Source organism: Pongo abelii, chromosome 10 (genome assembly GCF_028885655.2).
Source record: "Pongo abelii isolate AG06213 chromosome 10, NHGRI_mPonAbe1-v2.0_pri, whole genome shotgun sequence".
NCBI classification, from domain to species: Eukaryota; Metazoa; Chordata; class Mammalia; order Primates; family Hominidae; genus Pongo; species Pongo abelii.
In genome coordinates this window covers 128946943-128973567 of record NC_071995.2, presented here as the reverse complement: position 1 = coordinate 128973567, position 26625 = coordinate 128946943, and the positions used below count along the sequence as shown (strand labels likewise).

Sequence of the window (26625 nt, the reverse complement as noted above, 5' to 3'; positions counted from 1 at the left end):
CACTTTTTCTAAGCATTTTCTCCATTTCTTTTAAAAGGAACTCTTCCATAAAGGAGCATGACCGAGCCATGAGTTATAATATACACATGCATATAGAAAGAGCATAGGAATACAGTTGCAGAAGGGCATCAAAGCAGAAAACACAGAGGGAATGACTTGAGGAAGCTGAGGACCAAGAGCAGTGCTAGCCATGCCAGTGACTGTGGTCACTGAGAAGCTGGATGATGGATGTTTGAGTGACCGTCAGGAGGATCAGCATGGTACCAGGAGGATCAGCATGGGACGAGGAAACAGCAGGCGAGTGAATGTGAACTCGACTCTCAACAGGGAGATGACGTGGGTCTCGGAAACCTACAGATCGGAGTGGTTGCTGTCAAGTCATGGCAGAGCTCTTACTGCACTGTGGAGGGAACATCTGTGTTTTTGTCCTCCTGGAACCTAGTCCCCCTTTCCTGGAGGCAGCATCCCATTTGACCTGTGTGGGTCCAACCCCATCTCTCTCCTGCAGCAGTGGCATGGGACCCGGGGCTGGGCCATTCGCAGCATTGCCACAGGCAGCAATGGTGATTGATCTAGGAGTTGATCATTGATCCTAACTGGGTGCTCAGGCCAAGGGGATTGATTCTTGGTATTTTTTAAACTCTTTTTTCCACTGGAATTATAGCTAATATGATGAAGCCTAGATATACTGCGTATCTGGCTTTTAGACAGGGCAAAACTGCCTAGAAATGAAAATGAAGTCACCACCTGTGAAAGCAGAAATAAAAGCTTGAGAGAGACTGCGTCCTGGTGAGAATTTCTGAACCCCTTGATCCAGCGATGCCTGAAGCCAGAACTACTTGTAAACTTTTCAGTCATACAATCCTGTCACTTCTCTTTGTTCTTAAATGCATTTTGTATGGTTTCTGCCACTGACCACGGAAACGTCCTTCACTAACAGGGAAGCAGAGTTACCCCATTTGAAAGCCTCAGAAGGAAGATGGCATTCATGCAAAGGAAGCATGCTTTTGCTCTCACTTCGCGAGAGAAAGCCTGAAAATGAAGCCAATCTCATTTTCTTTCAGAGATGAGTCTCTTGATCAGAGAATGCCTCAGTTCCCTGTATCTAAATTTTAGCAAGTGAGAGAATGCCTCCGTCCCCTGTATCTGAATTTTAGCAAGCAAGAGAATGCATTTAGGACAAGCAACAGCAATGGCTCCAGTGCGTTCTTGGCTGCTCTGTTTCTAAATGAAGATTCACCTGGAGGCAGCCTTTGCTGCAGGGACACCCAGATCTGACCTTGTCCTTGTTCTTTTCAATCATTTTAGCAAGGGCTCAGAGCCTACTGATCCGATTTAGGGATGACCCATGAAAGCAGATATTTAGATAATATTTTTACAATACAGAAGTTCCCGACTGCCTGCAGCATTAGGTTAGAACTAGTGAGATAAAAATATAATGAAAATAATAGAAAGCTTTGACCCTCAGATTAAAAAAAAAATCAATGGTGAGGAAGTTCAACAGAGAATGTGGTTCAGAGCAGAGAGGCTGATGTCTAAATCCACACCTCTTAGGAGTGTGATATGGCTGCAAAGTCCGTCCAAGAGCCCCTTAGACAGCTCCCAGGTCGGCCAGAAAAAAGCAATTGATCTTTCCTATACAGGAGTTTAAGGTCATTTTGAAGTAGATGAATTGGGAAACATTATTTTTGTGAATTGAATATATTGTAGGAAATCTTGTATGCTCTAATCTGCTACTTAATATACTAATCAAGAAAAGGTTATAAAACCACATAACTAAAAAGAAACATATTGGTTTCAGTGACTTCTGCTAAAGCCAGATTATGTGAAGATTAAAATGTTAGCAAAATAATACTGAATCGATCTTTCATCATCTGTGTGGCCTGTTTTATTGACTCGTTTGTTTATTATTATTGTACCAATGAAGCATGGAAATGCTGTCATGGAAAAATCCAAATGGCTTATTGTGTTGCCAAGCATTTTATTAGAGTCCCTTGTCAATTTTTCCTTGAAAATAAAGTTATTTTTCAGGAAGAACGCCTTGGCTATGTCCATAATTCTAAGCATATCAACATCGTTTTTAGGTTGATTGATTTTAACAGTGTTAGATCAGTGAGGTCATAGCTCATAAGTTAATGATTACAAGGTTGGGGAAAATTGATCTCTTATGAAAAATGTGTTATCACACCTAATGATTGAGTACAGTGTTCTACAATAATCTTCCATGTAGCATAATCTTCTGTAAGAAGATTCCGAGTTTGGAGACCATGGGGAAAGTGAGTAACGCACTTGCCTCAGGGGCAAAATTTAAAATGAATGCAAAAAACCTAAGATGCTCAAAATCTAAAATTTTGAATAAGGGCTGATTGAGAGCTGCGCCAGGCCAGAACCTCAGGCAGCAAGAAAGACAGGGAAGCAAACTCACTACAAATATCTTCAGAGGCGACTTCTCTGCTTGTCTCACTTTTGATGGGGACAGCGGTCATGTTTGACAGTTTCTCTTGACTGGGGGTGATCTTAAATGGTTTTAAATTAATCTAAGTAAAGTAAAATGATAATGAATTCTATCTTGGTATAAAACTATATTTACAGTTTTTCTGTAAGTGTTCATATATCTGCTTTTCAAGTTTTCAATATTTTTAACTACTTTAATGTTCTGGAAAAAAACATTAAAAACACATAAAATTATGTTTAGGAAACTCATTTTTTCTTTCCCCTTCAGGCAAAATCATAGCAGTGAGACTGAAGGTTATAAGTGCATGCTTCATGGAATGAGTAAATCTTTCAAAAGAAGGAGAAAATTCTTTGTCTCCTAAGTAACACTTGATGCCAAAACCCAGAAAAAGTATATATTGACCTTAAATGTTACGCTAACTGATATGCAAACATTTACTAACCTTCTAATCTTACAAAAAGGGCTTTGCGTTTTCAAAGCCTGTGCCAACTGACAAAAAAGCTACATCGATTGCTTTTTATTCCCTCAAGTGATTAGTAACTGTGGCCAGGAGTTTTGACCTTAATTTGGATCAAGGTTAAGCCAAAGATATTTGTGGCGTTTTTGATCATCTAATTTTCCCATTACCAGTGAGGTAAGAAACAGCATTCGCTCTCCGAGTGCCTGTTCTGAGAATCGCCACGAGAGGGCAGCAGCAGCAGCTGTTTCTCAAAGTCTGTGCTTGACCTGTATGCAGGTGAACACAGAGACCGTGATGGGAAAAGCCCCTCGTGTTCCAGCCTGGAGGTGGACAGAGGTATCGTTCTGCTACCCTGTTCTCTCACAGCCTATGACGCTAAGCTCAAATCTATTATTACACTTATTAGTATAGCACTCTGTTGCTTGAGAGCCATGCATTATGATAGTAATAAATTTAAACCCAAAACATCAGGAGTGTAACTTCATCCCCACCTCTGCTTGCTGTGTGGTCTATAGTTTGTCAGTTTTGTTAAGAAAAATAGGAAAAGGATGCAAAACTTGCCCCTCTGCCGCAGGCTTTGGTGTTGCCAACACCACTCTGAGAAGACACTATGATCCATTATTTTTTGGTTTTGGCACTGAACTTTCTGTTGCAAAGTGGGCACGGAGCAATTTTCGGAAGCTTTTTTGGGGGGAGATGCGGGAAGGGAAGATGCTGCCTAATGACCTCCTATGTTAACCTGGGCGTCTTCTCCCCAGAGCCCCTGCGCGACGCTTGGCTTCACCAGCATTGTGATCGGTATTGCGATGAGCTCTCAAGACTCCCGGCGATGCCAGGGAGCCGTCCTGAGCAACAGCTGAAATGTCCTTCTGCAGCCTTCACATAGGGGAAAGCCGTCCTTGTCATGCTTCTGTTTGCCATGGAAGGGATCTGAGTCTGCAGCAACCTCAAGTCTTTCCTCTCCAGAAGAAAGAATTTGAGGAGGGGCACAAGGAGGGAGAGAGAGAGGCAAGTTTTAGAGCAGGAGTGGAAGTTGATCAAAACACTTTAGTGCAAGAAGGAAAGGAAAGGAAAGTACACTTGGAAGAGGGTCAAGCAGGTGACTCAAAAGACCAGTGTGCAGCTTGACTGCTTGACTTGGGGTTTTATTCGTTGGCTACTCCCGGGGTCTGGTGTCTCTTCCCCCACTCCCAGGATCTTATTGGGAAACTGCTGATCAGTTTCAGCTGTTTTCTATCTATTAGGAACCTGCCTTTCCCTGGTGTCGGCTGTGATCAGTTATTACTTTTGAGAGACAGTTAACAACCTCCTGACCATCACCTGATGGACCCCGACATTCCTGGTGTGTGTGTGTCTGTGTGGCGGGGAGCCCTCTCCTGCCTGCTCATGCCCGACTAGCTACCCACTGTAATGTTCCTACAGGCAACATCATTAGAGAGGGGATGGGAATTGTTTTTGCATTTGAGGCCAGTGCAGTTTCTGTCCCAGCAAGTTAATTTCGCCACTAAAACACATTAGATGAATGGGCATGGCTGCTTTCCAATAAAACTTTATTTACAAAAGCACGCAGCTGGCCCATGGGTTGTAGTCTGCCAACTTGTTGCATAGAATACTGAGTGTTTTACTTTCTAAAGGCAATGTGCTGTTGTTACCATGTTTGCATAGGGGATACAGCCAACTTTGTCTTGTTCTACCCCCAAGTGATTCCAGACTAGCCGATAGGAAATTTAAAATCCACGAACAAGCATCTTCTCATGGGCTCTGTCATTTACTTCTTCATTTATATATTCATGTGATCAAAGGCAGTTTTGGTCACTGACCTCACAATCCATACAGTGGTAACTTGCCCAGATTCATCAGTCAGGGTGGTCTTTTCTGGTGATGAAAGGCCATGACAGGTTCCCAAATTCTGCAACCAAGGAGCAGAAGTCAAAAGATTGTTTGATGGTTTATGTATCCATCTCCAGCAACCATAAGAAAGTGCACGGTGCATCGGAGGCTTGCGATAGACAGGTGTTGAAGAGCGAGTGATTTGCAACCTAAGCCTTTGGACGGGCATTTGCAGACTCAGAGTGGTGTGGGGTCAAGCGTCACGTGCTGGTGTGCCGCGCACCTTATTTCCTCTTTGAAAGGGCCTCCCCCATGGTCAGTTCCCCACCCCACCATTCCCAACAAAGGGAGCGCTGTTGGGAAGAGTGAGGAGGGGAGGGGTGGGGTGGAAAATTGACCACGGGGAGGCCCTTCCTCCTTTGTGTCCAGACAGTCAGATGGACACAGGCCCGCCTTGGCTGCAGGGGCCACGACAGGTGTGGAGATGCCTGCGGGTGAGTGGATGGTGGGTGGGCTGCCTTGTCATTTTCCACGATCTCCAATTTGGGGAGAAAGTGGTCCTCCTTTGGGATTATTAGCACCTCCACCTTTGAAACGCGGGCTGGCCTCACATGGGGCTCGCTTCCTGAGTCAGGTTTAGGAACCGTGGGGCTCTGGGACCTCTGCCTCCTGTGTGACCCTTGTCATCCCTAACACCCATGAGTGTGGGCCCTTCAGCCAGCAGACCGCCAGCCCAACCTCTGCTGTGCCCCCACTGAGCCCTGCACAGAGACGCCGTGTAAGCCACCTCCCCTGGAGTCCACTGAGGGTCTCCTGTCGACAGCAGCCAGGAGTTTGCTTGTGGAGCATCTACCAGGAGTGACACCCCAGCCTCTAGGAGTTTCAGCCAGTGCAGGCCACCCTAGCCTGTGTCCTTCAATATCATGAGAGAAACATAAGCCCCAGAGAGCCAGATTCGAGGACTGGAGGTGTGGGGACAGTAGGGGAGAGAGTCCTTGTTCCAGAATTTGAGATGGTACCAAATGGAGCCAGCGCCCCATTCCCAGTGATTTAGGATGTCCACAACTGTGCTAATTGTTAGTGTTCCCTGTATAGTATGTGTTAAAATATAATTCTCAAAAAAGGTAAAATCGTGACTGTCATGCAGATTTACAAATGAATGCATGTTAATGATTACATTCTATTCTGCTCACTAGTAAATGATGAAACCTGACAGATGTTACCACCAGTTCTAAAGAGAATCCTAAGAACAGACACATTTATAGATCACGAATGCTGAAATGTCTGCTCAAATGAAGGCAAGCTTGATTCTTTCAGAGGGAGGAGGTCAACTGGACGTCTACCGACCATCCTCCTCTTATAGGATCTCTAGCCTTTATAGGATTTGCATTTCTCTATGAATGATTTTTGCATTTAAAGATTTGTAATATAGCTCAAAGACAACTTAAAGATTTGTAATATAGCTCAAAGACAATGAAAGACTATAATCAGATGGTTATCCTCTGAGACAAATAATAGTTTTCCATTGAAGCACAAACTTTTTTCTACATACAACAATTAGACAGCTAGTATTTAATAAATACTAAATTAATCCATGTGAACTTCTTAGGATAGATCTGAACTCATTTTCTGTAATAAAATTGCTGAACACAGAGCTGGCCTCATAGGTACTCAGGGAATAGTGAATTAACAAACAGATAAATGAATAAATGAATGGTGACCATCCTTGACTTCCTGTCCAGCTCATGCTGACTTCCAGATGACCAGTTAGTTGTTACCAAGACTAATGAAGCCATCTCCAAGAGGACAAGGAGCCTTTCATAGAAACACAGCCTAGGGATGTAGAGGAAGAATAAACTATGCATTTATTGAAAATATTTCGGAGATGGTTAAGGCTAATGAACACTGCTGGCTGTTGCCCAAAGCCCCTTGACCTGCATTTCTGGTGTTTGCTGATAATACTTTATCAAATAAGGAAGTGAACAACTTTTTAAAAACGTTTCTGAGTATATTCACTGTTAGTTACTGTCCACGCATGGCAACATGGCTCTGGAGGTTCTGTGCCAAGTCAGACATCCTGATTTTTTTAAATGAACTTTATTGATTTATAGCTTATATACAATAAATCTCACCTACTTCAGGTGAGTCTCACCTGAACTCATTAATTGCAATGATTTCAGGTGAGTCTCACCTGAACTCATTAATTGCAATGATTTCATGAGTTTTGATTAACATATACACTCAGGTAACCATCCTAATAAAGACATAGAAGAACATTAGCATCACCCCCAAAGTTCTCTGTGCCCCTCCATTACCCCCATTCCCAACTGCAGATAACCCCCTGTCTCTTTTCTGCCATTATAGATTAGATTTGCCTTTGCCAGAATTTTAAATACATGACTTCATAGAATACACACCCATTTCTTGGTCTGGTATATTTTGCTCAGAATAATGTTTGGGGCTCCATCGATGTTGGTGTATGTCACTTCTTTCTTTGTTTATGCTGCCCCCAGTAGACAACTTTGGCATGACTTAGCTTCCGTTGATGAAGTCACTTGAAGATGTCACTTATTGGGTTTTATGTTAATTTTCTCTGCAGACATGCTACAGGCAGCTCCCCTCGGCCAAGCTCATGGACTCGGGAGGGACTGGAGTATACAATCTGCACAGAGAAGTTCTTGTCTGGCTCCGGCTGTCCATATCACATGGCTGTATTATTTCAGAAAGTGTATTCAAGGAGCAGTAAATCCAGCATTTATTCTAATTCCTTCAGATTTTATGGTAGGGCTGAACCAACCATAAAACAGATTGACAGATACAGGGAGAACAAAATCCTGTATTTTACAAGCTAACGACTTTGTTTCATTTCATGTCAATGCCAAGGGCTGATGAATGGTTCTGGAATCTCTGAACTGAGATGTTCCCCCCAGCTCCAGAGATGGAGCATTGCAAGAGCAATGGTAGGAGTCCCAGCCCAGGCCATCTAATCTCCCAAATTACTCCTTATTAATTTTTCTTTGAGATGGTTTATTTAATGAAGGCTGTATACTCAGGTCTCCAGCTGTGCAGTGACACCTAGAGGCTAAGCTGCTCCAGGTAAGTTATACAAGGATGAGATGAGTCGCTCTGAAATCTCAACTTCTTGTAGGGTGAGTTTAGATATGAAATTAACTCATATGACAAATATTTATCCAGCACCAATTATACCTGGGGGACTGAACTAAATGCTTAACCTCCAAAGATGCATTGCACCTGAAGGGCTAAAAGTGCAGCCAGAAATCTCTATTTTTACAAACGAGATGAGAAGCATCTTGATCAGAAGCTGTGGTTTGCAAGTAACAGAAAGTACAAGCCATCACCCCCTCAAGTTATTCTATGGGTTCAATAGAATCCTAGTGAAAATCCATTGAGGAAATGGATAAGCTTACTTTAAAAGTTATGTGGCTTGAGCCCAGGAGTTTGAGACCAACCTGGGCAACATCAGGAAACCCTATTTCTACAAAAAAACAAAAAACAAAAAAATTAGACAGGTGTGGCGGCACGTGCATGTAGTCCCAGCTGCTCAGGAGGCTGAGGCAGGAGGGTCGCCTGAGCCTGGGAGTCCGAGGCTGCAGTGAGCCATGATCCCACCACTGCACTCCAGCTTGGGCAACAGAGCAAGACCCTGTCTCAAAAAAAAAAACAATGCATGGAAGAATACACGCCCATAGATGACCAAGGAAGAGTAAACAGGGTGAGGAGAGGGCGTTGAAAGGAGAGACACAGTGAAGGGAAGCAGTGAGAGGCCTAAGATGAAATATTAAACTATTACCCTGCCATACAATGCAAATCCCTTTCTTATTTCTCCCTCAAATTGCCCTTAAAACACCATTTCCATGTTAATCTTTCTGGAGTTGGTTTTTACTTCTCAGGAAGTAGGTGGGTAGGGGATTAAGGTTATGATAAAGCTCTGAACCCGGTCTCAAGGTGGTGTCTTTGAGACCAGCTTTTGAATTTTTTAAATTGTAAATTAAAAACAAAACCAAAAAACACACAAAAAGCAACTCCTCTTTTAATCTTGCATGTTCATTTTACAAACCTCATTAGTCTACATGTGAATCTAGCCAACTTTCACATTATGCTTGAAGTAAACATTTGGAACTTTGTTAATTAAATTTCATCAAAAGTTTTCAACAGTATATGTTAATGGAATAATCTCATCTTTCAAAAATACTTCCGTTTTTCTTACTACTTAACATACTTAACTCTTAAAAGTTGAATAAATCTTAAATTCTGTTAAACATCTCAAATCATGTAAGCAGGTTTAAACTTCACATTTTCTTAAACTTTTCAGCTTAAAATTACTAACCCCAAATCAAATGCTCACTCACACATTTTCAGCTAGAGTCAGACTATTGTCAGAAACTCTACACCAAATATAGAGCTGTTCTTTCTTTCTTTCTTTTCTTTCTTTCTTTCCCCTTTTTTTTTTGAGACAGAGTCTTGCTCTGTCACCCAGGCTGGAATACAATGGCATGATCTCAGCTCATGGCAACCTCCGCCTCCCAGGTTCAAATGATTCTCCTGCCTCAGCCTCCCGAGTAGCTGGGATTACAGGCACCCACCACCATGCCCAGATAATTTTTGTATTTTTAGAAGAGATGGAGTATCGCCATGTTGGCCAGGCTGGTCTCAAACTCCTGACCTCAGGTGATCTCACCTCAGCCTCCCAAAGTGCTGGGATAATAGGCATGAGCCACTGCACCTGGCCTTATTTTTTCTTTTAAGAGACAGGATCCCACTCTGTCGCTCAGGCTGGACTGTAGTGGTGCAATTATGGCTCACTGCAGCCTCAACTTTCTGGGCTCAGGTGATCCTCCCATCTCAGCCTCCTGAGAAGCTGAAACCACAGGCGTGCACCACCATGCCAGGCCAAGATTTGTATTTTATTTTTAGAGATGGGGTCTCACTATGTTGCTCAGGCTGGTCTCTAACTCCTGGGCTCACGTGATCCTCCTATGTCAGGCTCCAAAGTGTTGGGATTGCAGGCGTGACTCACCACGCCTGGCCATAGAGCTGTTCTTACAGGTAACACAACATGATACTATGGTTTCAATAGTTTCCTCTGTTCCACATATAATTCTAAACTTTCCTAAGGTTAAAAAATACTTCCACGACAAGGAGACAACAATAAGCCCCAAAATGAAGTTGGAGGTGTCTTTTCATCAGAGGTTGAAGTCATGATATTTGGAGCTGCAGATATTCCGGGAGGCCTTTTCGATGCCTGGGAGAGACCAGCAGAGACTCCGTGCAACCGGCTGCCAATGAGGACGCAGGGCCGTGCCCTCCAAGGGGCATCTTGCACCCTCTTCCCGTGACTCAGGTTTCTGCGTTACCCAGTTCTGGCTGAGGTGGGGAAGTCAGTGGACCAGCTTCTTCCCTAGATTAACGCAACCGATTCACTCACTGCTTCATTGTCCTTCGATTTTTTTTTCTTTTGCATCTTCCTGTCTGGCTAGGCCAGGATGCTTAGGGGTCCTTAATGAAAGCAGAATGAATCCTGCATGTCCCTGGTGGCTTTGACCAGCCCGATAGCGGCAGCTTCCAGGTGGTACCCATGACAGGTGAGTGGGAGTGACTCTGGAAGCTCAGCCTACAGGAGGGAAAAGAAAATCGTCGGGGGCACCGTTTCCCTCCTCTCTCTTCCACCTGCCTCTGCAATGCCAAGCCCCCACTTGCTGAAAGAGGAAAATCCAATCTGATCAGTTTCAGTTCCAGATAGAATTTGGTTTTCTTTTCTAGCATATGGGTGAGCTACTTCCGTGGGGAGGGGGGGCTTCCTTCTTTCCATTTCCTGTAGCTCAATCACAGAAGTTGCCTTTCCTTCTTTCCATACACACCTGAATATTCTGAATCCAGGATTCAGATTTGGAGCCTGGGGGCAGGTCATTGGGCTGCTATGTAAGCCTTGGTCCTGTCCCGTGTGCTGTGACTCAGGCGAGGTGGAGTTAAAAATGGTATTCTTTGGTAACAAGTTCTTGTTAAGAATTTAGGAGTAAGGAGTTTTAAAATAGGAGGGCAATAGGTGAGCTAGGATTTGCAAATGCTTGGGGGGGTCCTGCCTGTGACAGTCACTCATGAGTCCTTCCATCTCTCCCCGCTCCTTTCCTCTTCCTCTCTCTTTCTGTCTCTCTCTCCTCCCTCCCTCTTCAGGAATGCCCCCCGTTCACAAGTCAACAGACATGGAATCTTTTTCATCCCAACCAAGAGCAAATAATTAGAAACACAGTTTAAGTGTGTGTGTGTGTGTGTGTGTGTGTGTGTGTGTGTGTGTGTGTGTGTGTCCTCTCTAATCTCTCCAATCCATCCAACTCACTCCCTGCCAGACTGACCATCCTGGAAAGGAGACCCGATAAAGGCAGTGTCCTATCCAATGCCGCAACATGATCCCCACAGTTTCATTGGTCCAAGCTAGGGTTTCCCAACCTCAGCACTACAGACATGTAGGCTGGGTCATTTTTTGGTTGTGGGGCTGTCTTGTGCCCCACATTAACAGAATAGAATCCCTGTGCTCTACCCATTAGATGCCGTAGCAACCTCTCCCCCAAGTTGTGACAACCAAAAATGTCTTCAGACATTGCCCAGTCTTGCAAGGAGAGTGGGAGTTGTTTGCCTGTAGTCCAATGTTGCAGGGAGAGTGGGAGTTGGTTGTCTGTAGTCCAGAACCACTGATCTATTGGTTGCTAAATCAGTAGGCCTCTGTAATTCCAGGACTTTGGGAGGCCGAGGTGAGAGGATCTCTTGAGACCAGGAGTTTAAGACCACCCTAAGCAATATAGTGAGACCTCATCCCTACAAAAATATAACAAGCTAGCCAAGTGTGGTGGTGTGGATCTGTAGTCCCAGCTACTCAAGAGAGATGCTGAGATAAGAGGATCGCTTGAGCTGTGGAGGTAGAGGCTTCAGTGAGCCAGGATTGGGCCACTACACTCTAGTGTGGGTGACAGAGTGACACCCTGCATCAAAATCCAATCAATCAATAATATATCAATCAACATAGCAGGTGCAAAATAAATCATAAATAAATAAGAGAATAGGTACAAAATAATATGCAATACACTTATTATGGGCAAGAGGGAGCTCTGTATGAATACATGCAGTCATATGCTTGGAATATTTCCACAACTCTATGTAAGGATCTGGTAGTCTTTGAGAGGAGAAAGAGGGATGAAAAGTTTGGAGACAGTCACTTTCTTTTCACTGTCTGCTTTTTGTATAAATCAATTGTTCTTACACCATGGGCTTATATTCTTTTTTTTTTTTTTTTTTAAGAGACAGGGTTTCACTCTGTCACCCAGGCTGGAATGCAGTGGTGATGGGGTTACAGCTCACTGCAGCCTCAACCTCCTGGGCTCAAGCAATCCTCCCACCTCAGCCTACTAAGTAGCTGGGACTACAGGCATTTGCCACCATGCTCAGCTAATTTTTATTTTTAAAGTTTTTGTAGGCTGGGTGAGGTGGCTCATGTCTATAATCCCAGCACTTTGGGAGGCTGAGGTGGGCAGATCACCTAAGGGCAGGAGGCAGGAGTTTCAGACCAGCCTGGCCAACATGGACAAACCCCTTCTCTTCTAAAAACACAAAAGTTAGTGGGCGTGCTGGTGGGCACCTGTAATCCTAGGCTGAGGCAGGAGACCGAGGCAGAAGAATCGCCTGAACCTGGGAGGTGGAGGTTGTAGTGAGCCAAGATTACGCCACTGTACTCCAGCCTTGGTGACATAGTGAGACTCTGTCTCAAAAACAAATTTAAAAATTTTTGTAGAGATGGAGTCTTACTATATTGTCCAGGCTGATGACAAACTCCTGGGCTGGAGCAGTCCTCCCACCGCAGCCTCCAAGTAGCTGGGATTACAGGCATGAGCCACCATGCCCAGCATTGCATCATTTTAAAAGGAAAGTTTCCTTTAACCCTCTCTCCAGATACCCTCCCTCTAAGCCAAAGCTGGCTGATCACATTAATTTGAAATTATATTTTATAACTTTGGTTAAATTACAGTTTACAAAATTTTGTTCTTTGCAAATTAATTTCAAAGATTTTCATTTCCAAGGAGCTAATGTCCTCTATAATTTAATGAGATTGATTATTGTATTTTTTAAAAAGTATTTACTTATTTTTAAGTGATAAATACAAGTTATGTTTATCATGTACAAGATTGATAATTATAATTTAACCAAAAAGCTGATGACTGTTTCACCAGTCTTCTCTCCTAATTGCACATATGTGAATAAGTTCTTGCTAAAAATTCCTTGAATGTATTTTTCCAGAAGAGTGTTAAATTGAATGGAAGCTCCTGAGGCCCTGGAACCTCATCTCCCGTCCGTGTCAGTGCTCGAGTAGAGCTGGGCTGCCCTGCAGTTCCTCAGTGTGGAGCTTCCCCTCCCGTATTCCAACCAAGGATTTGGTGATCATTGCATGTGTGGAGTCCAACTAGGGCTCTGGTTTTTTGTTTGTTTGCTTGTTTGTTTTTTGAGATGGAGTCTTGCTCTGTCGCTCAGGCTGGAGTGCAGTGGCGCGACCTCAGCTCACTGCAAGCTCTGCCTCTTGGGTGCAAGCAATTCTCTTCCCTCAGCCTCATGAGTGGCTGAGATTACAGGCGCCCACTACAACGCCCAGCTAATTTTTGTATTTTTAGTAGAGACAGGGTTTCAGCATGTTGGCCAGGATGGTCTCGATCTCCTGACCTCGTGATCCACCCGCCTTGGCCTCCCAAAGTGCTGGGATTACAGGCGTGGGCGTCCGGCACAGCTAGGGCTCTTAATACAGAACCAGAAATGCCATGGATAACCTGTCTAACATTTTGGATATGATGGCCGAGGGGACACTTGTCATTCTTGGCAGGTCAGCATCTATTTCCTCTTGGTAACAGCCCCCTAGTTTCTTTTTGGGGACCCACGGCTCCACCATAGTATACAGCTCTATGGCTGGGTCATTCCTGCTGCCGGCTTCCCACTCTGGTCCTTAAAGGAGCTAGATCCTCCCTCTCCCCGCAAGACCCAGGAGGATGCTGGTGAGGATGCCCTTTCACTGTGGATCTTGAATAAATAACACGGGCATATAAGGGAATGGGGAGGCTGCTGATGGCCAGGAAGGCACCTGTGCGTAGGTGACAGTGTCCTATACAGGTATTAAATGATGCTGTCACCTGTACAGGTGAGAGGCAGCCTCTTCCTCCTCGTCAGCATCCTGAACCTCCCTTAGTCCTTTTATATCTTGTTGATTTCATGGCCTCCGAATCCTTCCTGGTTGTCTTCAGCTGCCTTCCCAGAGTCAGGTCTGTGGCTTGCCCCTATCTGCAGTGGATGGACAGTGTTTATGGGCTCATGATCAGAAGACAGTGAAAAGGCCACAAAGGAGGGAAAAGCAGAGTGGACACGAAGACAGGCGCATGTTCGGATCGCCTGGGCTTGCCCCTGGAGCTCCGTTCTGCGGTGCCTCTGACTGGCCGCCCTCCTTGCCGGGGAACACCACCAGCTATCCGAATCCCTTCCCTGGGGAGGTGTAAGGACCATCACACGGGCTTCCGAGGAAGATGCCCAGGTTCAGATCCCAGCTCTGCCACTTACCAACTGAGGGATTTTAGAAAAGTCACATCACTTCTCTTTTCCTCAGTTTTCTCATCTGTAAAATGGGAAAAATAATAGTACCTGCCTTCTAAGGTAGCTATAAGAATTACATGAATTAATACCCACACATTTCCCCAGCACAAAGTAAGCATCGTATAATTATTATTATTACACTGGTAAAATATTTAGAATGTGTCTGGTACATCTTTAGCCTTCAGTATATCTTATGATTCTGATTATTATTATCATCATGATTGCCACCATTGCCATTAGCTCCAGGGCAAGGGCCGGTGACGGTGTTGCTTTATTTTCATCACTGATCACTATTTTGTTTCTTCCATCTCAACAGATTCACTTGTCAGATGAGTCAGATGACTCATAACTCATTTCACTGAGAGAAAACATCAAGCCTGTCATTGTGTCTGGCTCCGCACACATTAAGAAGTGCTAAGCTTTTCTTTTTCTTGTTTTTCATAGACTCGGCTGGAGAATCACGCCTGGCATTCTCTGTAATTTGAATAAACCTGAAAGTGCACCGGTAGAAAAGTAGATTTTTAGATACGTTGTGTCTCTCATCTCACTTGATTCTCAGACAGTCTGCGCGAAGCAGGCACCATCACTCTCCACGGGATGATACGGAAGCCCCAGCCTTTTGTTTGTAGCCCAAGGTCGTTCAGCCAGGAAATAGAAACGCTGGGACGTAAAGTGCCTTTGTTAGAGTCCCCAGAAGAGGTCCCAAATCGATGGCCCGTGGTGCTGAATACAAACTGCAGATGTGTTTTGCTTGGCTCATACGGTGTTTAAAAAAATGTCAGGCCAAGATTTGAAAACCAGGGTATTTTAAACGAAAACCCATTTCCAGCTTCTTTTGAAAAATGGGAAGAGCTGGCAGCCCCAGGCTTGTGTCAGTCCGTGGAGCTGAGTCTCAGCTGCTCCATTCGCAGGGCCCCGTCCCCGCCACGCCCCGCGGTCTTCCTGGCACCGAAGCCGAGTATCCGCAGCTGTTCATCCTAGTGCTTCGGCCGCAGCTCCTCTTAGAAGAGAAGAAGCTTTCTTTATGTCCCTGTTTCTAGCAACAGCGAGAAAAAGAGATGCAGTTCGAGAGAGCTAGGTGTTACCAGAAAATGCGAGGCAGCAAAGTTCTTTCTCTGTGGAAGGGAAGAGTATTGCTGCGGTTTAATACGCAGACGGAGGTGTCTGTGCAGAAAGAACCATCCGGTTCCTTCATCTGTTTACGTTGCTCGCCCGCCCCTACGGGCATGTATGATTTTTCCTCTTATTGTGAATCCTTTAAATTAATTACTGACTCAGAGAGGTGGCTTTGCAAAAGGGAAAGGGTGGGAGAGGCATTTTACAATGGGTCAAATATGAGAACCCATGTCCTATTAATATTCAAACACCGAACAGCTGCTGGGGCCAAGCATGAGCCCGTCAGAGCCCACTCGTAAGAACCGAAGCTGGCGGCTGAAATCTGGCACCGCTGTGACAGGGCGTAGGGAGTGGAGATCGTCTCCGATGGGGATGGTGGTGATGACGGCGGTGGTGAAGGTTTTACAGAAACTCTGCGACTGGCCCACGGCCTGCCTTGGTGACTTCACAGGGTGGCTCCTCTGTTAGCCCCGATGAGTTTTGGGCGAGTCTTGGCGTGGAGATCATACTGGGTATTGCCTGCTTTGGTCAGAAGAACCAAACAGGTTCTAATGAGCAGCAGTCCGTTGTTTTAGGTTGGTTTTCTTTCTCAGGAGTCCCGTGATGCAAGCTGAGGTGTGGCCTCCCTGGACTCAGTGGGCTTATCCTGCGACACTGCTTCATAGCAGTAACCCACAATTATCAGGAGCTTGAAACCAAAAGAATTTATGGTTGGGCTCCGCGCTGACGCCTGTCATCCCAGCACTTTGGGATGCCGAGGTGGGCAGATCATTTGTGGTCAGGAGTTCGAGACCAGCCTGACCAACATGGTGAAGTCCTGTCCCTACTAAAAACACAAAAATTAGCTGGGTGTGGTGGCGCACACCTGTAATCCCAGCTACTCGGGAGGCTGAGGCAGGAGAATCACTTGAACCCAGGACGCAGTGAACTGAGATCACGCCATACACTCCAGCTAGGTGGCAGAGCAAGACTCCTGTCTCAAAAACAAAACAAAACACCAAAAAGGATTTATTTCTTGCTCACAGCTCTGTGGGTTGGTTGCGCTTGAGCTGGCTTGGTTTTAGACCCTGAGGGGCTTATCAAGCTGAAACAGGCCCAGGCTGAACCCAGGCTGAAGGAGCAGCCACTCCCTGGGTGGCAGGGGTGGGATAGCGCACTGTCCTCGTGCCTGCATTCCATCCCCCAAGGTGCATCCCCTGGGCAGTCCAGGGGCGATGGAGTGGGAGGTGCATTCTACCCACGGAGAAGCCAGGGAGGGAGGGAGGGGTGGAGGAGCTGGGATCCAGTTATATAATCCACCACACACCCTTTCAAGTCAGGAATCAGAGAGGAAGACAGAATCAGCTCCGGACCCTGGGAGACACACACAGCTCTGTCTCCATCGAAGGCTGTCCGTCCTCCACCCTGGCTCCCTCTCTCACTCCTCACACCTCTTGTTGGCCATAGCTGTAGTGCCAGGGCACCCCGAGCATGTGCAGGTATCTTTCAGTAGACAGGCACTAACACATAGCTGCTAAGCGCATAAATGCTGGGTCCCGGGTGGTTTAGAGCAAGTTATTGGACCTCTCTGAGCCTCGGTATCTTTGTCTGTATAATGGGGATGATAACAGCATCTACCTCATTGTGCGTTTGCACAGATTAGATGAGTTGGTATGAGTAAAACACTTAGAATGGTGCCTAATGTATTGCCAGCATCATGCAAGTGCTGATGCTATGCAAGCCAAGCCCCCTTCAAACTTATGTCTCAGTTTAAAACGTGGGCGTCCCACCCGAAGGCTCCCGAGAGATGGCTGGTCTTCCTTTCCAGGGATGTTGCTGCATGACGGAGATTGCAAATTGGCAGGCCAGAGGCCAAAACCAACACACACACAGCTTGTTTGGTCTGTCTAGGATTTGAGAAAAATTGGAATTCATTTATAACATTTAAAATCAAGACGTCTCAGATTCATTTAGAAAGACTGGAAGAGGTGGCCAGGTGCTGTGGCTCTTGCTTGTAATCCCAGCACTTTGGGAGGCCGAGGCAGACAGATCATGAGGTCAGGAGTTCGAGACCAGCCTGGCCAATATGGTGAAACCCCATCTCTACTAAAACTACAAAAATTAGCCGGGTGTGGTGGCGCATGCCTGTAATCCCAGCTACTCGGGATGCTGAAGTAGGAGAATTGCTTGAACCCAGGAGGCAGAGGTTGCAGTGAGCTGAGATCATGCCACTGCACTCCAGCCTTGGGCAACAGAGTGAGACTCCGTCTCAAAAAAAAAAAAAAAAAAGGAAAGGAAGATGGGAAGAGGCTCATGCCTGTAATCCCAGCACTTTGGGAGGCTGAGGTGGGAAGATTGCTTGAGGCCAGGAGTTCAAGAAAAATGGGAAGATCCCACAAAACTGGGCCCTCCCATCCCACATGTGGAGATAGAGAAGCAGCTGCCTGTTTAGATGGGGCACAGCCCCCCGTTCACCCCCGCCCTCCCCGCTCCCTAGGCACGCTGGAGGGTAACACCTGGGATCCCCCGGCCTAAGGGCAACACACAATTCAGGTTAATTTCACCTGCCTCTCTTTACTTTTTAAAATGTGGCTGCTGGAAAATTTAGCATCGTGTATGTGGCTCGCGTTGTGTTTCTGTCGGACAGGGATGGTCTCCAGTGACAGGTGACGCAGAGGTGGAGGGTAACTGGCCACAGGCTGGCTTCAGCTTAGGTCATTGGGGTGCGTGGTCTAGGGCATGTTAGGGGTCATGTCTGAGCTCTACTGTTGACATCTAGAGAAAGGGCTCCTTATGACACACCTCGCAGGATTGCGGCGTTGATGAAGTGACTTTGATTTTAAGAGCCCGTCGCTGTATAAACGCCAGCTCAGTCTAAGGGTGTCTGGGTTCGTGGCACGAGAAGGACATAACAGCGCCACCTGGCATCCTCGCTCTCCTTGGCTTGAGTTGTTACTGAATTCCTAATTTCCGATGAGTGAGATTAACCTGAATTGTGTGTTGCCCTTAGGCCGGGGGATCCCAGGTGTTACCCTCCAGCGTGCCTAGGGATCGGGGAGGGCGGGGGTGAACGGGAAGCGGTGCCCCATCTAAACAGGCAGCCTAGCTATCTCCACGTGTGGGATGCTCCCAGTTTTGTGGGATCTTCCCATTTATCTTGAACTCCTGGCTTCAAGCAATCTTCCCACCTTAGCCTCCCAAAGTGCTGGGATTACAGGCGTGAGCCTCTTCCCATCTTTCTAAGTGAATCCAGGACGTCTCGAAGTTTTAAATGTGATGCGTCTCTTTACCACCCGGAGAGCTATTCGCAGAGAAGGTCTGAGCTGATGGCGGGATGGACGAGGTCTTGAGCACAGAAACCTTCCCGCAGCAATATCGTCAGAGGACACAGGGGGGCAGCATCGCATCGCATCAGGGCTCCTGCCCGCATCGCATCAGGGCTCCTGCCCGCATCGCATCAGGGCTCCTGCCCGCATCGCATCAGGGCTCCTGCCCGCACCGCATCAGGGCTCCTGCCCGCACCGCATCAGGGCTCCTGCCCGCATCGCATCAGGGCTCCTGCCCGCACCGCTGCCGCTGCAGCCTCCTCCGCAGCTCCCGGCTCACACCCCGCCACTCTCCTTGCCCTCTTTCCGGAGGCTTCCCTGCTTTGGCTTGACCTTGACCTGTCCTTGTCCTTCAAGGCACCATCCTCTTCCTTCTCTCTTTAATTTCCTCTCCCCTAATCCTGCCACTCCAAGCCCCAGTCCCAAGCAGTTTATTTCAGGATCCGCAGAGCCAAGGACACAAGGACCCTCCGTCAGAGTCTAGAACGCTCAAGATGATCTTCTACCCCAGTGCCCGTCGTGGCCCTGACCTCATGCAAAGAAAGCCCGGTGTCTCCACGGAAGACTTCCCAGGCTGTAAATCACGTCCTAGTCTGACTTGCTCCGCCTTGAAGCCGACTGGAGAAAATGTCAAGTTTTGATACTTATTAATTTTTGCATAGTTTGCACCACAACCAATCTTAGGAACTGACAATGCTATGGACTATATGAGGGTAGTTAATTTTGCATGTTAACTTCGCGAGGCTGTGGTGCCTGGTTGTTGGTCCAATACTATTTAGATGTGAAGATATTTTGTAGATGTGATTAATATTTATAATCAGTTGAATTTAAGTAAAGGAGGTTACCCTTGTAATGGGAGTGAGCCTCTCCCAGTCTGTTAGAGAAGAAACGGAGGACAGACCACTTTAAACGCACGGGCATTAAAGGGATTTTTGTAGAAGTTTAGGATTTTACAAAATAAATTGTGCATGCACCGTTTGTTAGAGACTGCTGGAAAATTCACCTGTGCACCAGCCCTTTGTGTCTATTGTGGGGCACAGAGGCAGCCCCTTGAGTGGGTATAGAAGAACCAGCTGCTGTAACAAACAGGCCCCTACGTTTTAAAGAAGAAGAAATTATGCCTCAAGATTATAACATAGAAATTCTGCCTGGGTTTATAGCCTGCTGGCGCCCCCTGCAAGTCACCACTATAAGGCGGCCTCCACAGTCAGGAGCCAATTCCTTAAAATCTCTCTTCACTTAGCCATTTATCTCCATCTATCATCTATTCATCAACTACCCATCCACATGTCTATCTATCTACCTGTCCATCGATCAATAGATCGATCGATCTAATCTACCTACCTAACCTACCTATACCTGTCTATTATCTGTCTACCTATTCCTCTATCATCTATCTACCCACCTACCTATATACCTCTATCCGTCTATTATCTACCTACCTCCCTATACCTGTATCTGTTGATCCATCTATCTAATCTATCATCATTATCATTATATCTTTCTTCCCCCAAACACACACACTCTCTCACACACACACTCACACACACTCTCACAACACCCACTCTCACAAACTCAGACACACTCACGCTGTCACACTCACACACACTCACACTGTCTCTCACACACTCACACACTCACTCTCACACTCATACACTCTCACACATTCTCACACTCACAGTCACACACACTGACACAAACACTCACACACTTTCACATACACACTTACACACACACATTCACACAAACTGACACACACATTTGCCTCCTGTGGGTTCTATTTCTCTGGAGAACCCTGCCTGATACAGGCGTCATGCCATGTTCCCAAGAGGAAGCCTGAGGCTGGAGGACCCTGAGCTGTGAGCCCACCGCCACATGGTTCACTTCCTACAAAACTGCTCTCCACTCTTGGAAGAGTACTTTCAAACAGGACGTATCACTTTAAACGCACGGGCATGAGAGAGGTGTCTGTAGAAGTTGAGGGGTTTTATAAACCAATTGTGCATGTCCTGTTAGAGCCTGCTGGAAAACTCACCCATACAGGGGCCCTTTGTGCGTACTGTGGGACGCAGAGCAGCCCTGGTGTGGGCACGGAGGGAACAGCTGCTGTAACCAACAGGCCCCTACGTTTCAAAGGTGCCTCACCATAGTCACGCGCTTTCTGACATCCGCAGCACACACAGGGGCACCTGGATGGCAAAGCTGGCAAGAGGAGAGAATGTAGAGAAGAGACAGATTCCTAGATACTTCAGCCCATTTCACAGTAAAAGGGAAAGACCAGTGGGGGCCAGGAAGAGGCACTGCCCGCAGGGCTCATGGTGGATGGGGCAGGACAGTTGTGTTAGACCTCAGCATTTCTGCCTTAGCCTCTACCCAATTTCTTTTCTTTAATGGGTTCTTCTTACACCTCTACCACAAAATTCCAGCCAGGGTGGTATGGTTTGGCTCTGTGACTCCACCCAAAGCTCCTGTTGAATTGTAATCCCCTGTGTTAGCGGAGGGGCCTGGTGGCAGGTGATTGAATTAAAGGGGTGGACTTCTCCCCTGCTGTTCTCAATAGTGAGTGAGTGGTCATGAGAGACCTGCTTGTTTTAAAGCCGGTATTGCCTCCTCCCGCTCTCTCTTCCTCCTGCTCCAGACACGTAGGACGTGTTTGCTTCCCCTTCCGCCATGATGGTGAGTTTCCTGAGGCCTCCCCAGCCTTGCAGAACTGTGAGTCAATCAAACCTCTTTCCTTTGTAAATTACCTGGTCTCAGGTCGTTCTTTACAGCAGCGTGAGAACAGAGACATACAAGGGGGATTATGCCTTCGTTACTGCGATTACTGTAACTGGAGCCAGCTTTCCAAACAGATCCATCCTTAAAAGTCCAGTGCCTAACCTGAGTGTGTGCAGGGAGGGTGGGAGGTGGGGGTGAAGCATAGGAAGTCAGGAGGGGGCTTTCCTCTTTTTCTTTTTATGCTTCTGGTTAGTTTGAACATTTTACCAATGTTTCTTCAATAATTACAAGGCACCAGTTCTGAATCATTTGGGGGAAGTATCTCCCATATCTTGGATCAACAGTTTGTTGATATGATTTAAATCCTGTAAAATATTTTACATAATAAGCAAAAAAATCGAGTGTGTCACATTCCTAAGGAAATGATGCCGAGGGGCCGTTGTGCAGCGTTGGGAGCTCATTGAGTAATTGTATGACACGGATAGAAATGTTCAGCTGTGGCTGGGTGTGGTGGCTCACGCCTGTAATCCCAGCACTTTGAGAGGCCAAGGTGGGCAGATCACCTGAGGTCAGGAGACCTCAGGCGGATCACCTGAGACCAGCCTGGCCAACATGGTGAAACCCCGTCTCCACTAAAAATACGAAATTAGCTGGGCGTGGTGGCACGTGCCTGTCATCCCAGCTACTGGGGAGGCTGAGGCAGGAGAATCACCTGAACCTGGGAGGCAGAGGTTGTGAGCTGAGATCGGGCCACTGCACTCCAGCCTGGGCAACAGAGCGAGACTCTGTCTCTAAATAAATAAACAAACAAACAAACTGTTGTGCTGCTTTCTAACAATGCTCAGGAAGGAGAAAGAGGTGTTCGTTTCCTCCTGCCTCAGCTCTTGCCAGGCTGTCTCCACGTCCCCTGCTTTCTCCCTCGTGCCCTCAGTTGGTCTTGGCCTGGAAGCAGGGCGGAGCAGCCGTGAGACGGCGTTTTAAGGTTTGCCTCTCCTCTCCTTTCCTTTAGAAAGAAAACCATTGGCTGGTGGCCTAAGCTTTTTTGGAGGAGAGAGATGAATATGGGTTTGCAGCCCATTTCTGCAAAGCCCTATTTATCTCACACAGATGCAGGAAGTTAAATTTTGATGATGCGTGTAGCTGTGAAGGAGGGTGTGGGAGATGATCCCCACTCCACGAAAAGGGAGAAAATGAAGCATTATTACCTCAAGAAAGGGCTCTGATTGGGCCGTCTTTGGAAGTCAGATGCTGCTGCCAAGTTATGGAAAACCTGGTGTTCAGGAGAGAGGAGGCACCGAGGCGGAGCTTCTCCAACTGCAGCTCCTTCGCACCTCGAAACAAATCCAACAGGCAGCAGCCCACCCAGGCTTCAGGGGCGTGTGGGTGCAGGGCGAGGGCTGAGCAGACACCAGGGGGAAGGTAGGGCTTTGCAGGGTGGGCACCCCCGGCACAGGCGCTGCGTGGTGGTGATGCTGGGGAGCCCGTTGCGAGCACCTCCAGGGTGAGGTGTGCAACCCCCGACTCCATCTCTGTATCCGTCATCACAGTGTTAATCACCCTTTCCTTTACAAATGCAGAAATTCAATGAAATAGAGTTGGAAAAAATCCACAGCTCCATTAAATGACACACAAAGCGGAAAAGGTCAGGAGTTGATGACTTGAGGCAACACTGCCTATCGGGGCAGAAGTCTCTGCCATCTTCTTGGGCCCTTTGCCTCTGTTGGCTTCAGGGCAGGGCCGGCCTTTTCTGTGCCACGCCTGTGCCTGAGCAGATGAAAAGGCTGACTGGACCAGCCTGTCTCATGCACACATCCCTGGAGCCCAGACATCTACATCTAAATCACACCCTGAGCTTGGCGGATGTTGCTTCCCAAAGGAAAACCAGGGTATGTGTTCTCCTGTATAAAATGGGGGTAGTAATTACGACGACAGCATAGGATTTATCCTGAGCAGAACACACCACGCGTGAGAGGCCAAGGCAGTGTTCTTATTGACCACAGGGAGACCACAGGCGTGCGCTGGGCAAACGGGAGGTCTGGCCCCCCTGACAATAATGGCACCTCATCCAGCAGGGGCTGTGGAGCTGAGGACCATGGTCCAGAGAGGGGGCTCAGCAAACTTGAGGAACGGAGAGAGGGCTCAAAAGCACCTTTTGAGCAACGTTCTTTAGAACTGAGCCTGGAGGTGGGTGGTGGGTGCCAGAAAGGTGCTCCCAGCACAGGCCACGGGGTCCCTCAGATGTTCACATGCCTGAGAGCATTTTCAGTCCCAAGGCATCTCTAGAAACAACACTCCCGTGTCGCTCTTTGGTTTTCAGTCTCTAGCTGTCTCTAAGAGTGGCCCCCTGGTCTGGCTACGTGGCCAGTGACCTGGAACATTCCAGAGAAGGTCCATTTTGCCATGTCTTAGTTTCTCCCCCTCCATCTGACTGAGTGGGGGTAGAGGGGGGAATTGTGTCAAAGGACTGCCGAGTTTGAATGCGGAGGACTCAACCCTCCAGGCAGAATCAGGACTCAGAGGTGCTGGTCTCTGGGCAGCGGGGTCCCTCCAGGGACGGCCAAGGGTAGCTGCACCTGCTGCTATACCCACTGCTTGCCCACCCCAGCCCCTCTCATGATGGGAACTGGGCAAAGTGACAAGGGGCGTTCTGGACTCCCTTCCTGCTGCGGGAGACACAGTGCAGCTCCAGGTGGTGGTGCTGGCCAGAGCTTCGTTCCTTTAGGACGTTTTTAAGAAAAAGCGATCATTTGACTGCTTGGTTATTGTCAGACCATTCCCATAGAAATAAAACGTGCTTCCTCAACTTTTCAAAGGCAGAGCAAATGCGGCTGCCTAGCTTCCCAGAACACTGTCCTTAAAGACACGTGGCTTCTCCATCTTCTGAAACAGAATATGCTTTTGAGGCATGAGGTAGGTTGTCCCCAAGGCCACGTTCTCTGCCCTGGCAGCTCTCAGCCAAAACCCCACTCCCTCCTGCCCGGCTTGCCTGCCCCCCTCCCTTCCCTGCAGCTGGAGGGGGTGGCCCTGGGAGTTCCCCTGCATTTCCTATGGTCTTCTCTGCAATCGCCCGCTCGGTCTCTCCTCCTCCAGCCAATGTGATCTGAGACGCAGGGCCAGCCCTTCCTGGTCTGTATCACAGCTTAAACAGCTATTGAATGAACGAGTGGGGAAAATGGGCCTCATCAATGCATGTGATGACCAAGGCTGATGCATATGGACGGGAGAAACAGCCCTCCCATTAGAGAAGGCAGTGGAGGTGGGGGCAGAAAATACGTTGAATCAGCCATTTGTTCTACTCACTGAGTAGACTTTGAATCAACCATTTGGTCTACTCAGGCTCTGACAGGAAGAAAGAAGGGGGGTTGGTGATGGTTATTAAGTAGTAAACCAACACGACATGCCCTGGAGGCATTCATGCTTCATGTTTCATGCCTGCCTCCTGGTGCCCGTATTCTATCCTGGGCCCGCTCTGCAGCCATAGATTTGGGGGGCGGTTGTGTGTGAGCGCAGCCTGGCTCAGAGCCGCAAGCCTCCCACCAGACACCTGCCAAGGCCCTTGCCCAGCACGGGGTACTCAGCCTGCTGCACCCACGTGCGGTGTGGGGCGTGTTCCAGGAGTGAGGGCCAGACACCCATGGTGGCCACTCTCAGCCAGTGGGGCAGGAGCTGCAGGAGAGATGCTCTGATACCTTGCCCTTGGCGTGGGCAGTGCTGACAGGCATTCCGCATGCTCCTGAGACGCTCCTGCAGAATCAAGTCCTGTTGCTCAGAACACGGCTAGGACCTGAGCATCTGTGTTTCTCCAAGTTCATGTGTTGAAATCCTGCCTTCCACAGTGATGGTGTTAGCAGGTAGGAACTTTGGGAGGCGACGAGGTTGTGAGGGTGGAGCCTCATGCATGTGATCAGTACCTGCATATAGGAATCCAGAATGAGATTAGTGCTGGCGTGTAGGAATCCAGAATGAGATTGGTGCCTTCATATAGGAATCCAGAATGAGATTGGTGACTGCATATAGGAATCCAGAATGAGATTGGCACCTTCATACAGGAATCCAGAATGAGATTGGCGCCTTCATATAGGAATCCAGATTGTGATTAGTGCCTGCATATAGGAATCCAGATTGTGATTAGTGCCTGCATATAGGAATCCAGGGCTCCAATGTCAGCAGCAGGGTACAGGTTCCCTCTCTCCATCCTCTGGCTTTGCTTTCCTTGGGGGTGAGGCCCTTCTCAGGGAGGTTCCTCCCCCACTCATGGCATCATCCAAGATGGTTGCCAGCAGCCCCTGGACCACCAGGCTTCCAGGAAGAGGTTCACATATAGGAAGGAAGCAGATCACGTCAATAAAGGCCCCTTCCCCCCATATCTAGTCAAACTTTTGTTAGCTTTGTACTGTGTGGCATTTGCTCCTGTGTGAACAGCGACCAGTCAGATGAATCCACTGCTTCTCTTAAGCCAGTCGTGGCTCAGTTCCGGCGCTGGAGGTGGGTAGCCCCACAAAGCCGCATGGGGGAAAATGTGCAGCGTTAGAAACAGAAACTGCGTGATGCTGCTTAGGAGACTGCTGGGGCATCAGCTGAAAATGGCCGCCACCCTCTGTGTAAAATCGTGCACCAGAGCTCTGCTGTGTCTATCATCTTAGCCTCCTGAAGAAGGAGAGGGACACAAAGACTGGAGGGAGGAGCTGGGTTTGGGGGATGAGCCAGAAGTGGCAGAGTAGAGAGAAGGCACTTCCAGGAATATTTCTGGGAGAGTGAGTGGGGAAGGTCTCCCCCTCCACCCTCAAGGGGAGGCTCCCCTCTCAGCCTCAAGGCAGCAGAGAGTTGCCCCTCTGTTTGCTCCAGCAGCAGACAGGAGACGGGAAGGCCCCAGCGACCAGTCCTGATCACTGCATTTGATGAGCCGTTCCAGGTGAGCTTTGGAGAGTGGCTCTGGAACTTCGATTGGAGAAGAGCATTCCTTAGCACCACTGGTACGGCTAATTTTCTGGTATTAAAAGCTTCTACCTTTTCTTTTTGTGCAAAATACATGGAGATCTAAAATATTCAGCAAGTGCTCCACATCCTACACAATTTTCTGACATTCTAACTGCTTCTTGCAAGGA

The 26625-nt window shown here is 47.5% G+C and overlaps 1 long non-coding RNA gene across 2 annotated transcripts in view; it reads left to right on the top strand.

Moving 5' to 3' along the window:
• LOC129049281 (uncharacterized) overlaps positions 1-1989 on the top strand; it is a 52071-nt gene extending 50082 nt beyond the window's left edge. For both annotated transcript variants that reach the window (XR_010135853.1, XR_008512259.2), the window contains exon 6: positions 38-1989. This is a non-coding gene — a long non-coding RNA (uncharacterized LOC129049281). The remainder of the gene's footprint in view (positions 1-37) is intronic.
• The last annotated feature ends 24636 nt before the right edge of the window (positions 1990-26625 follow it).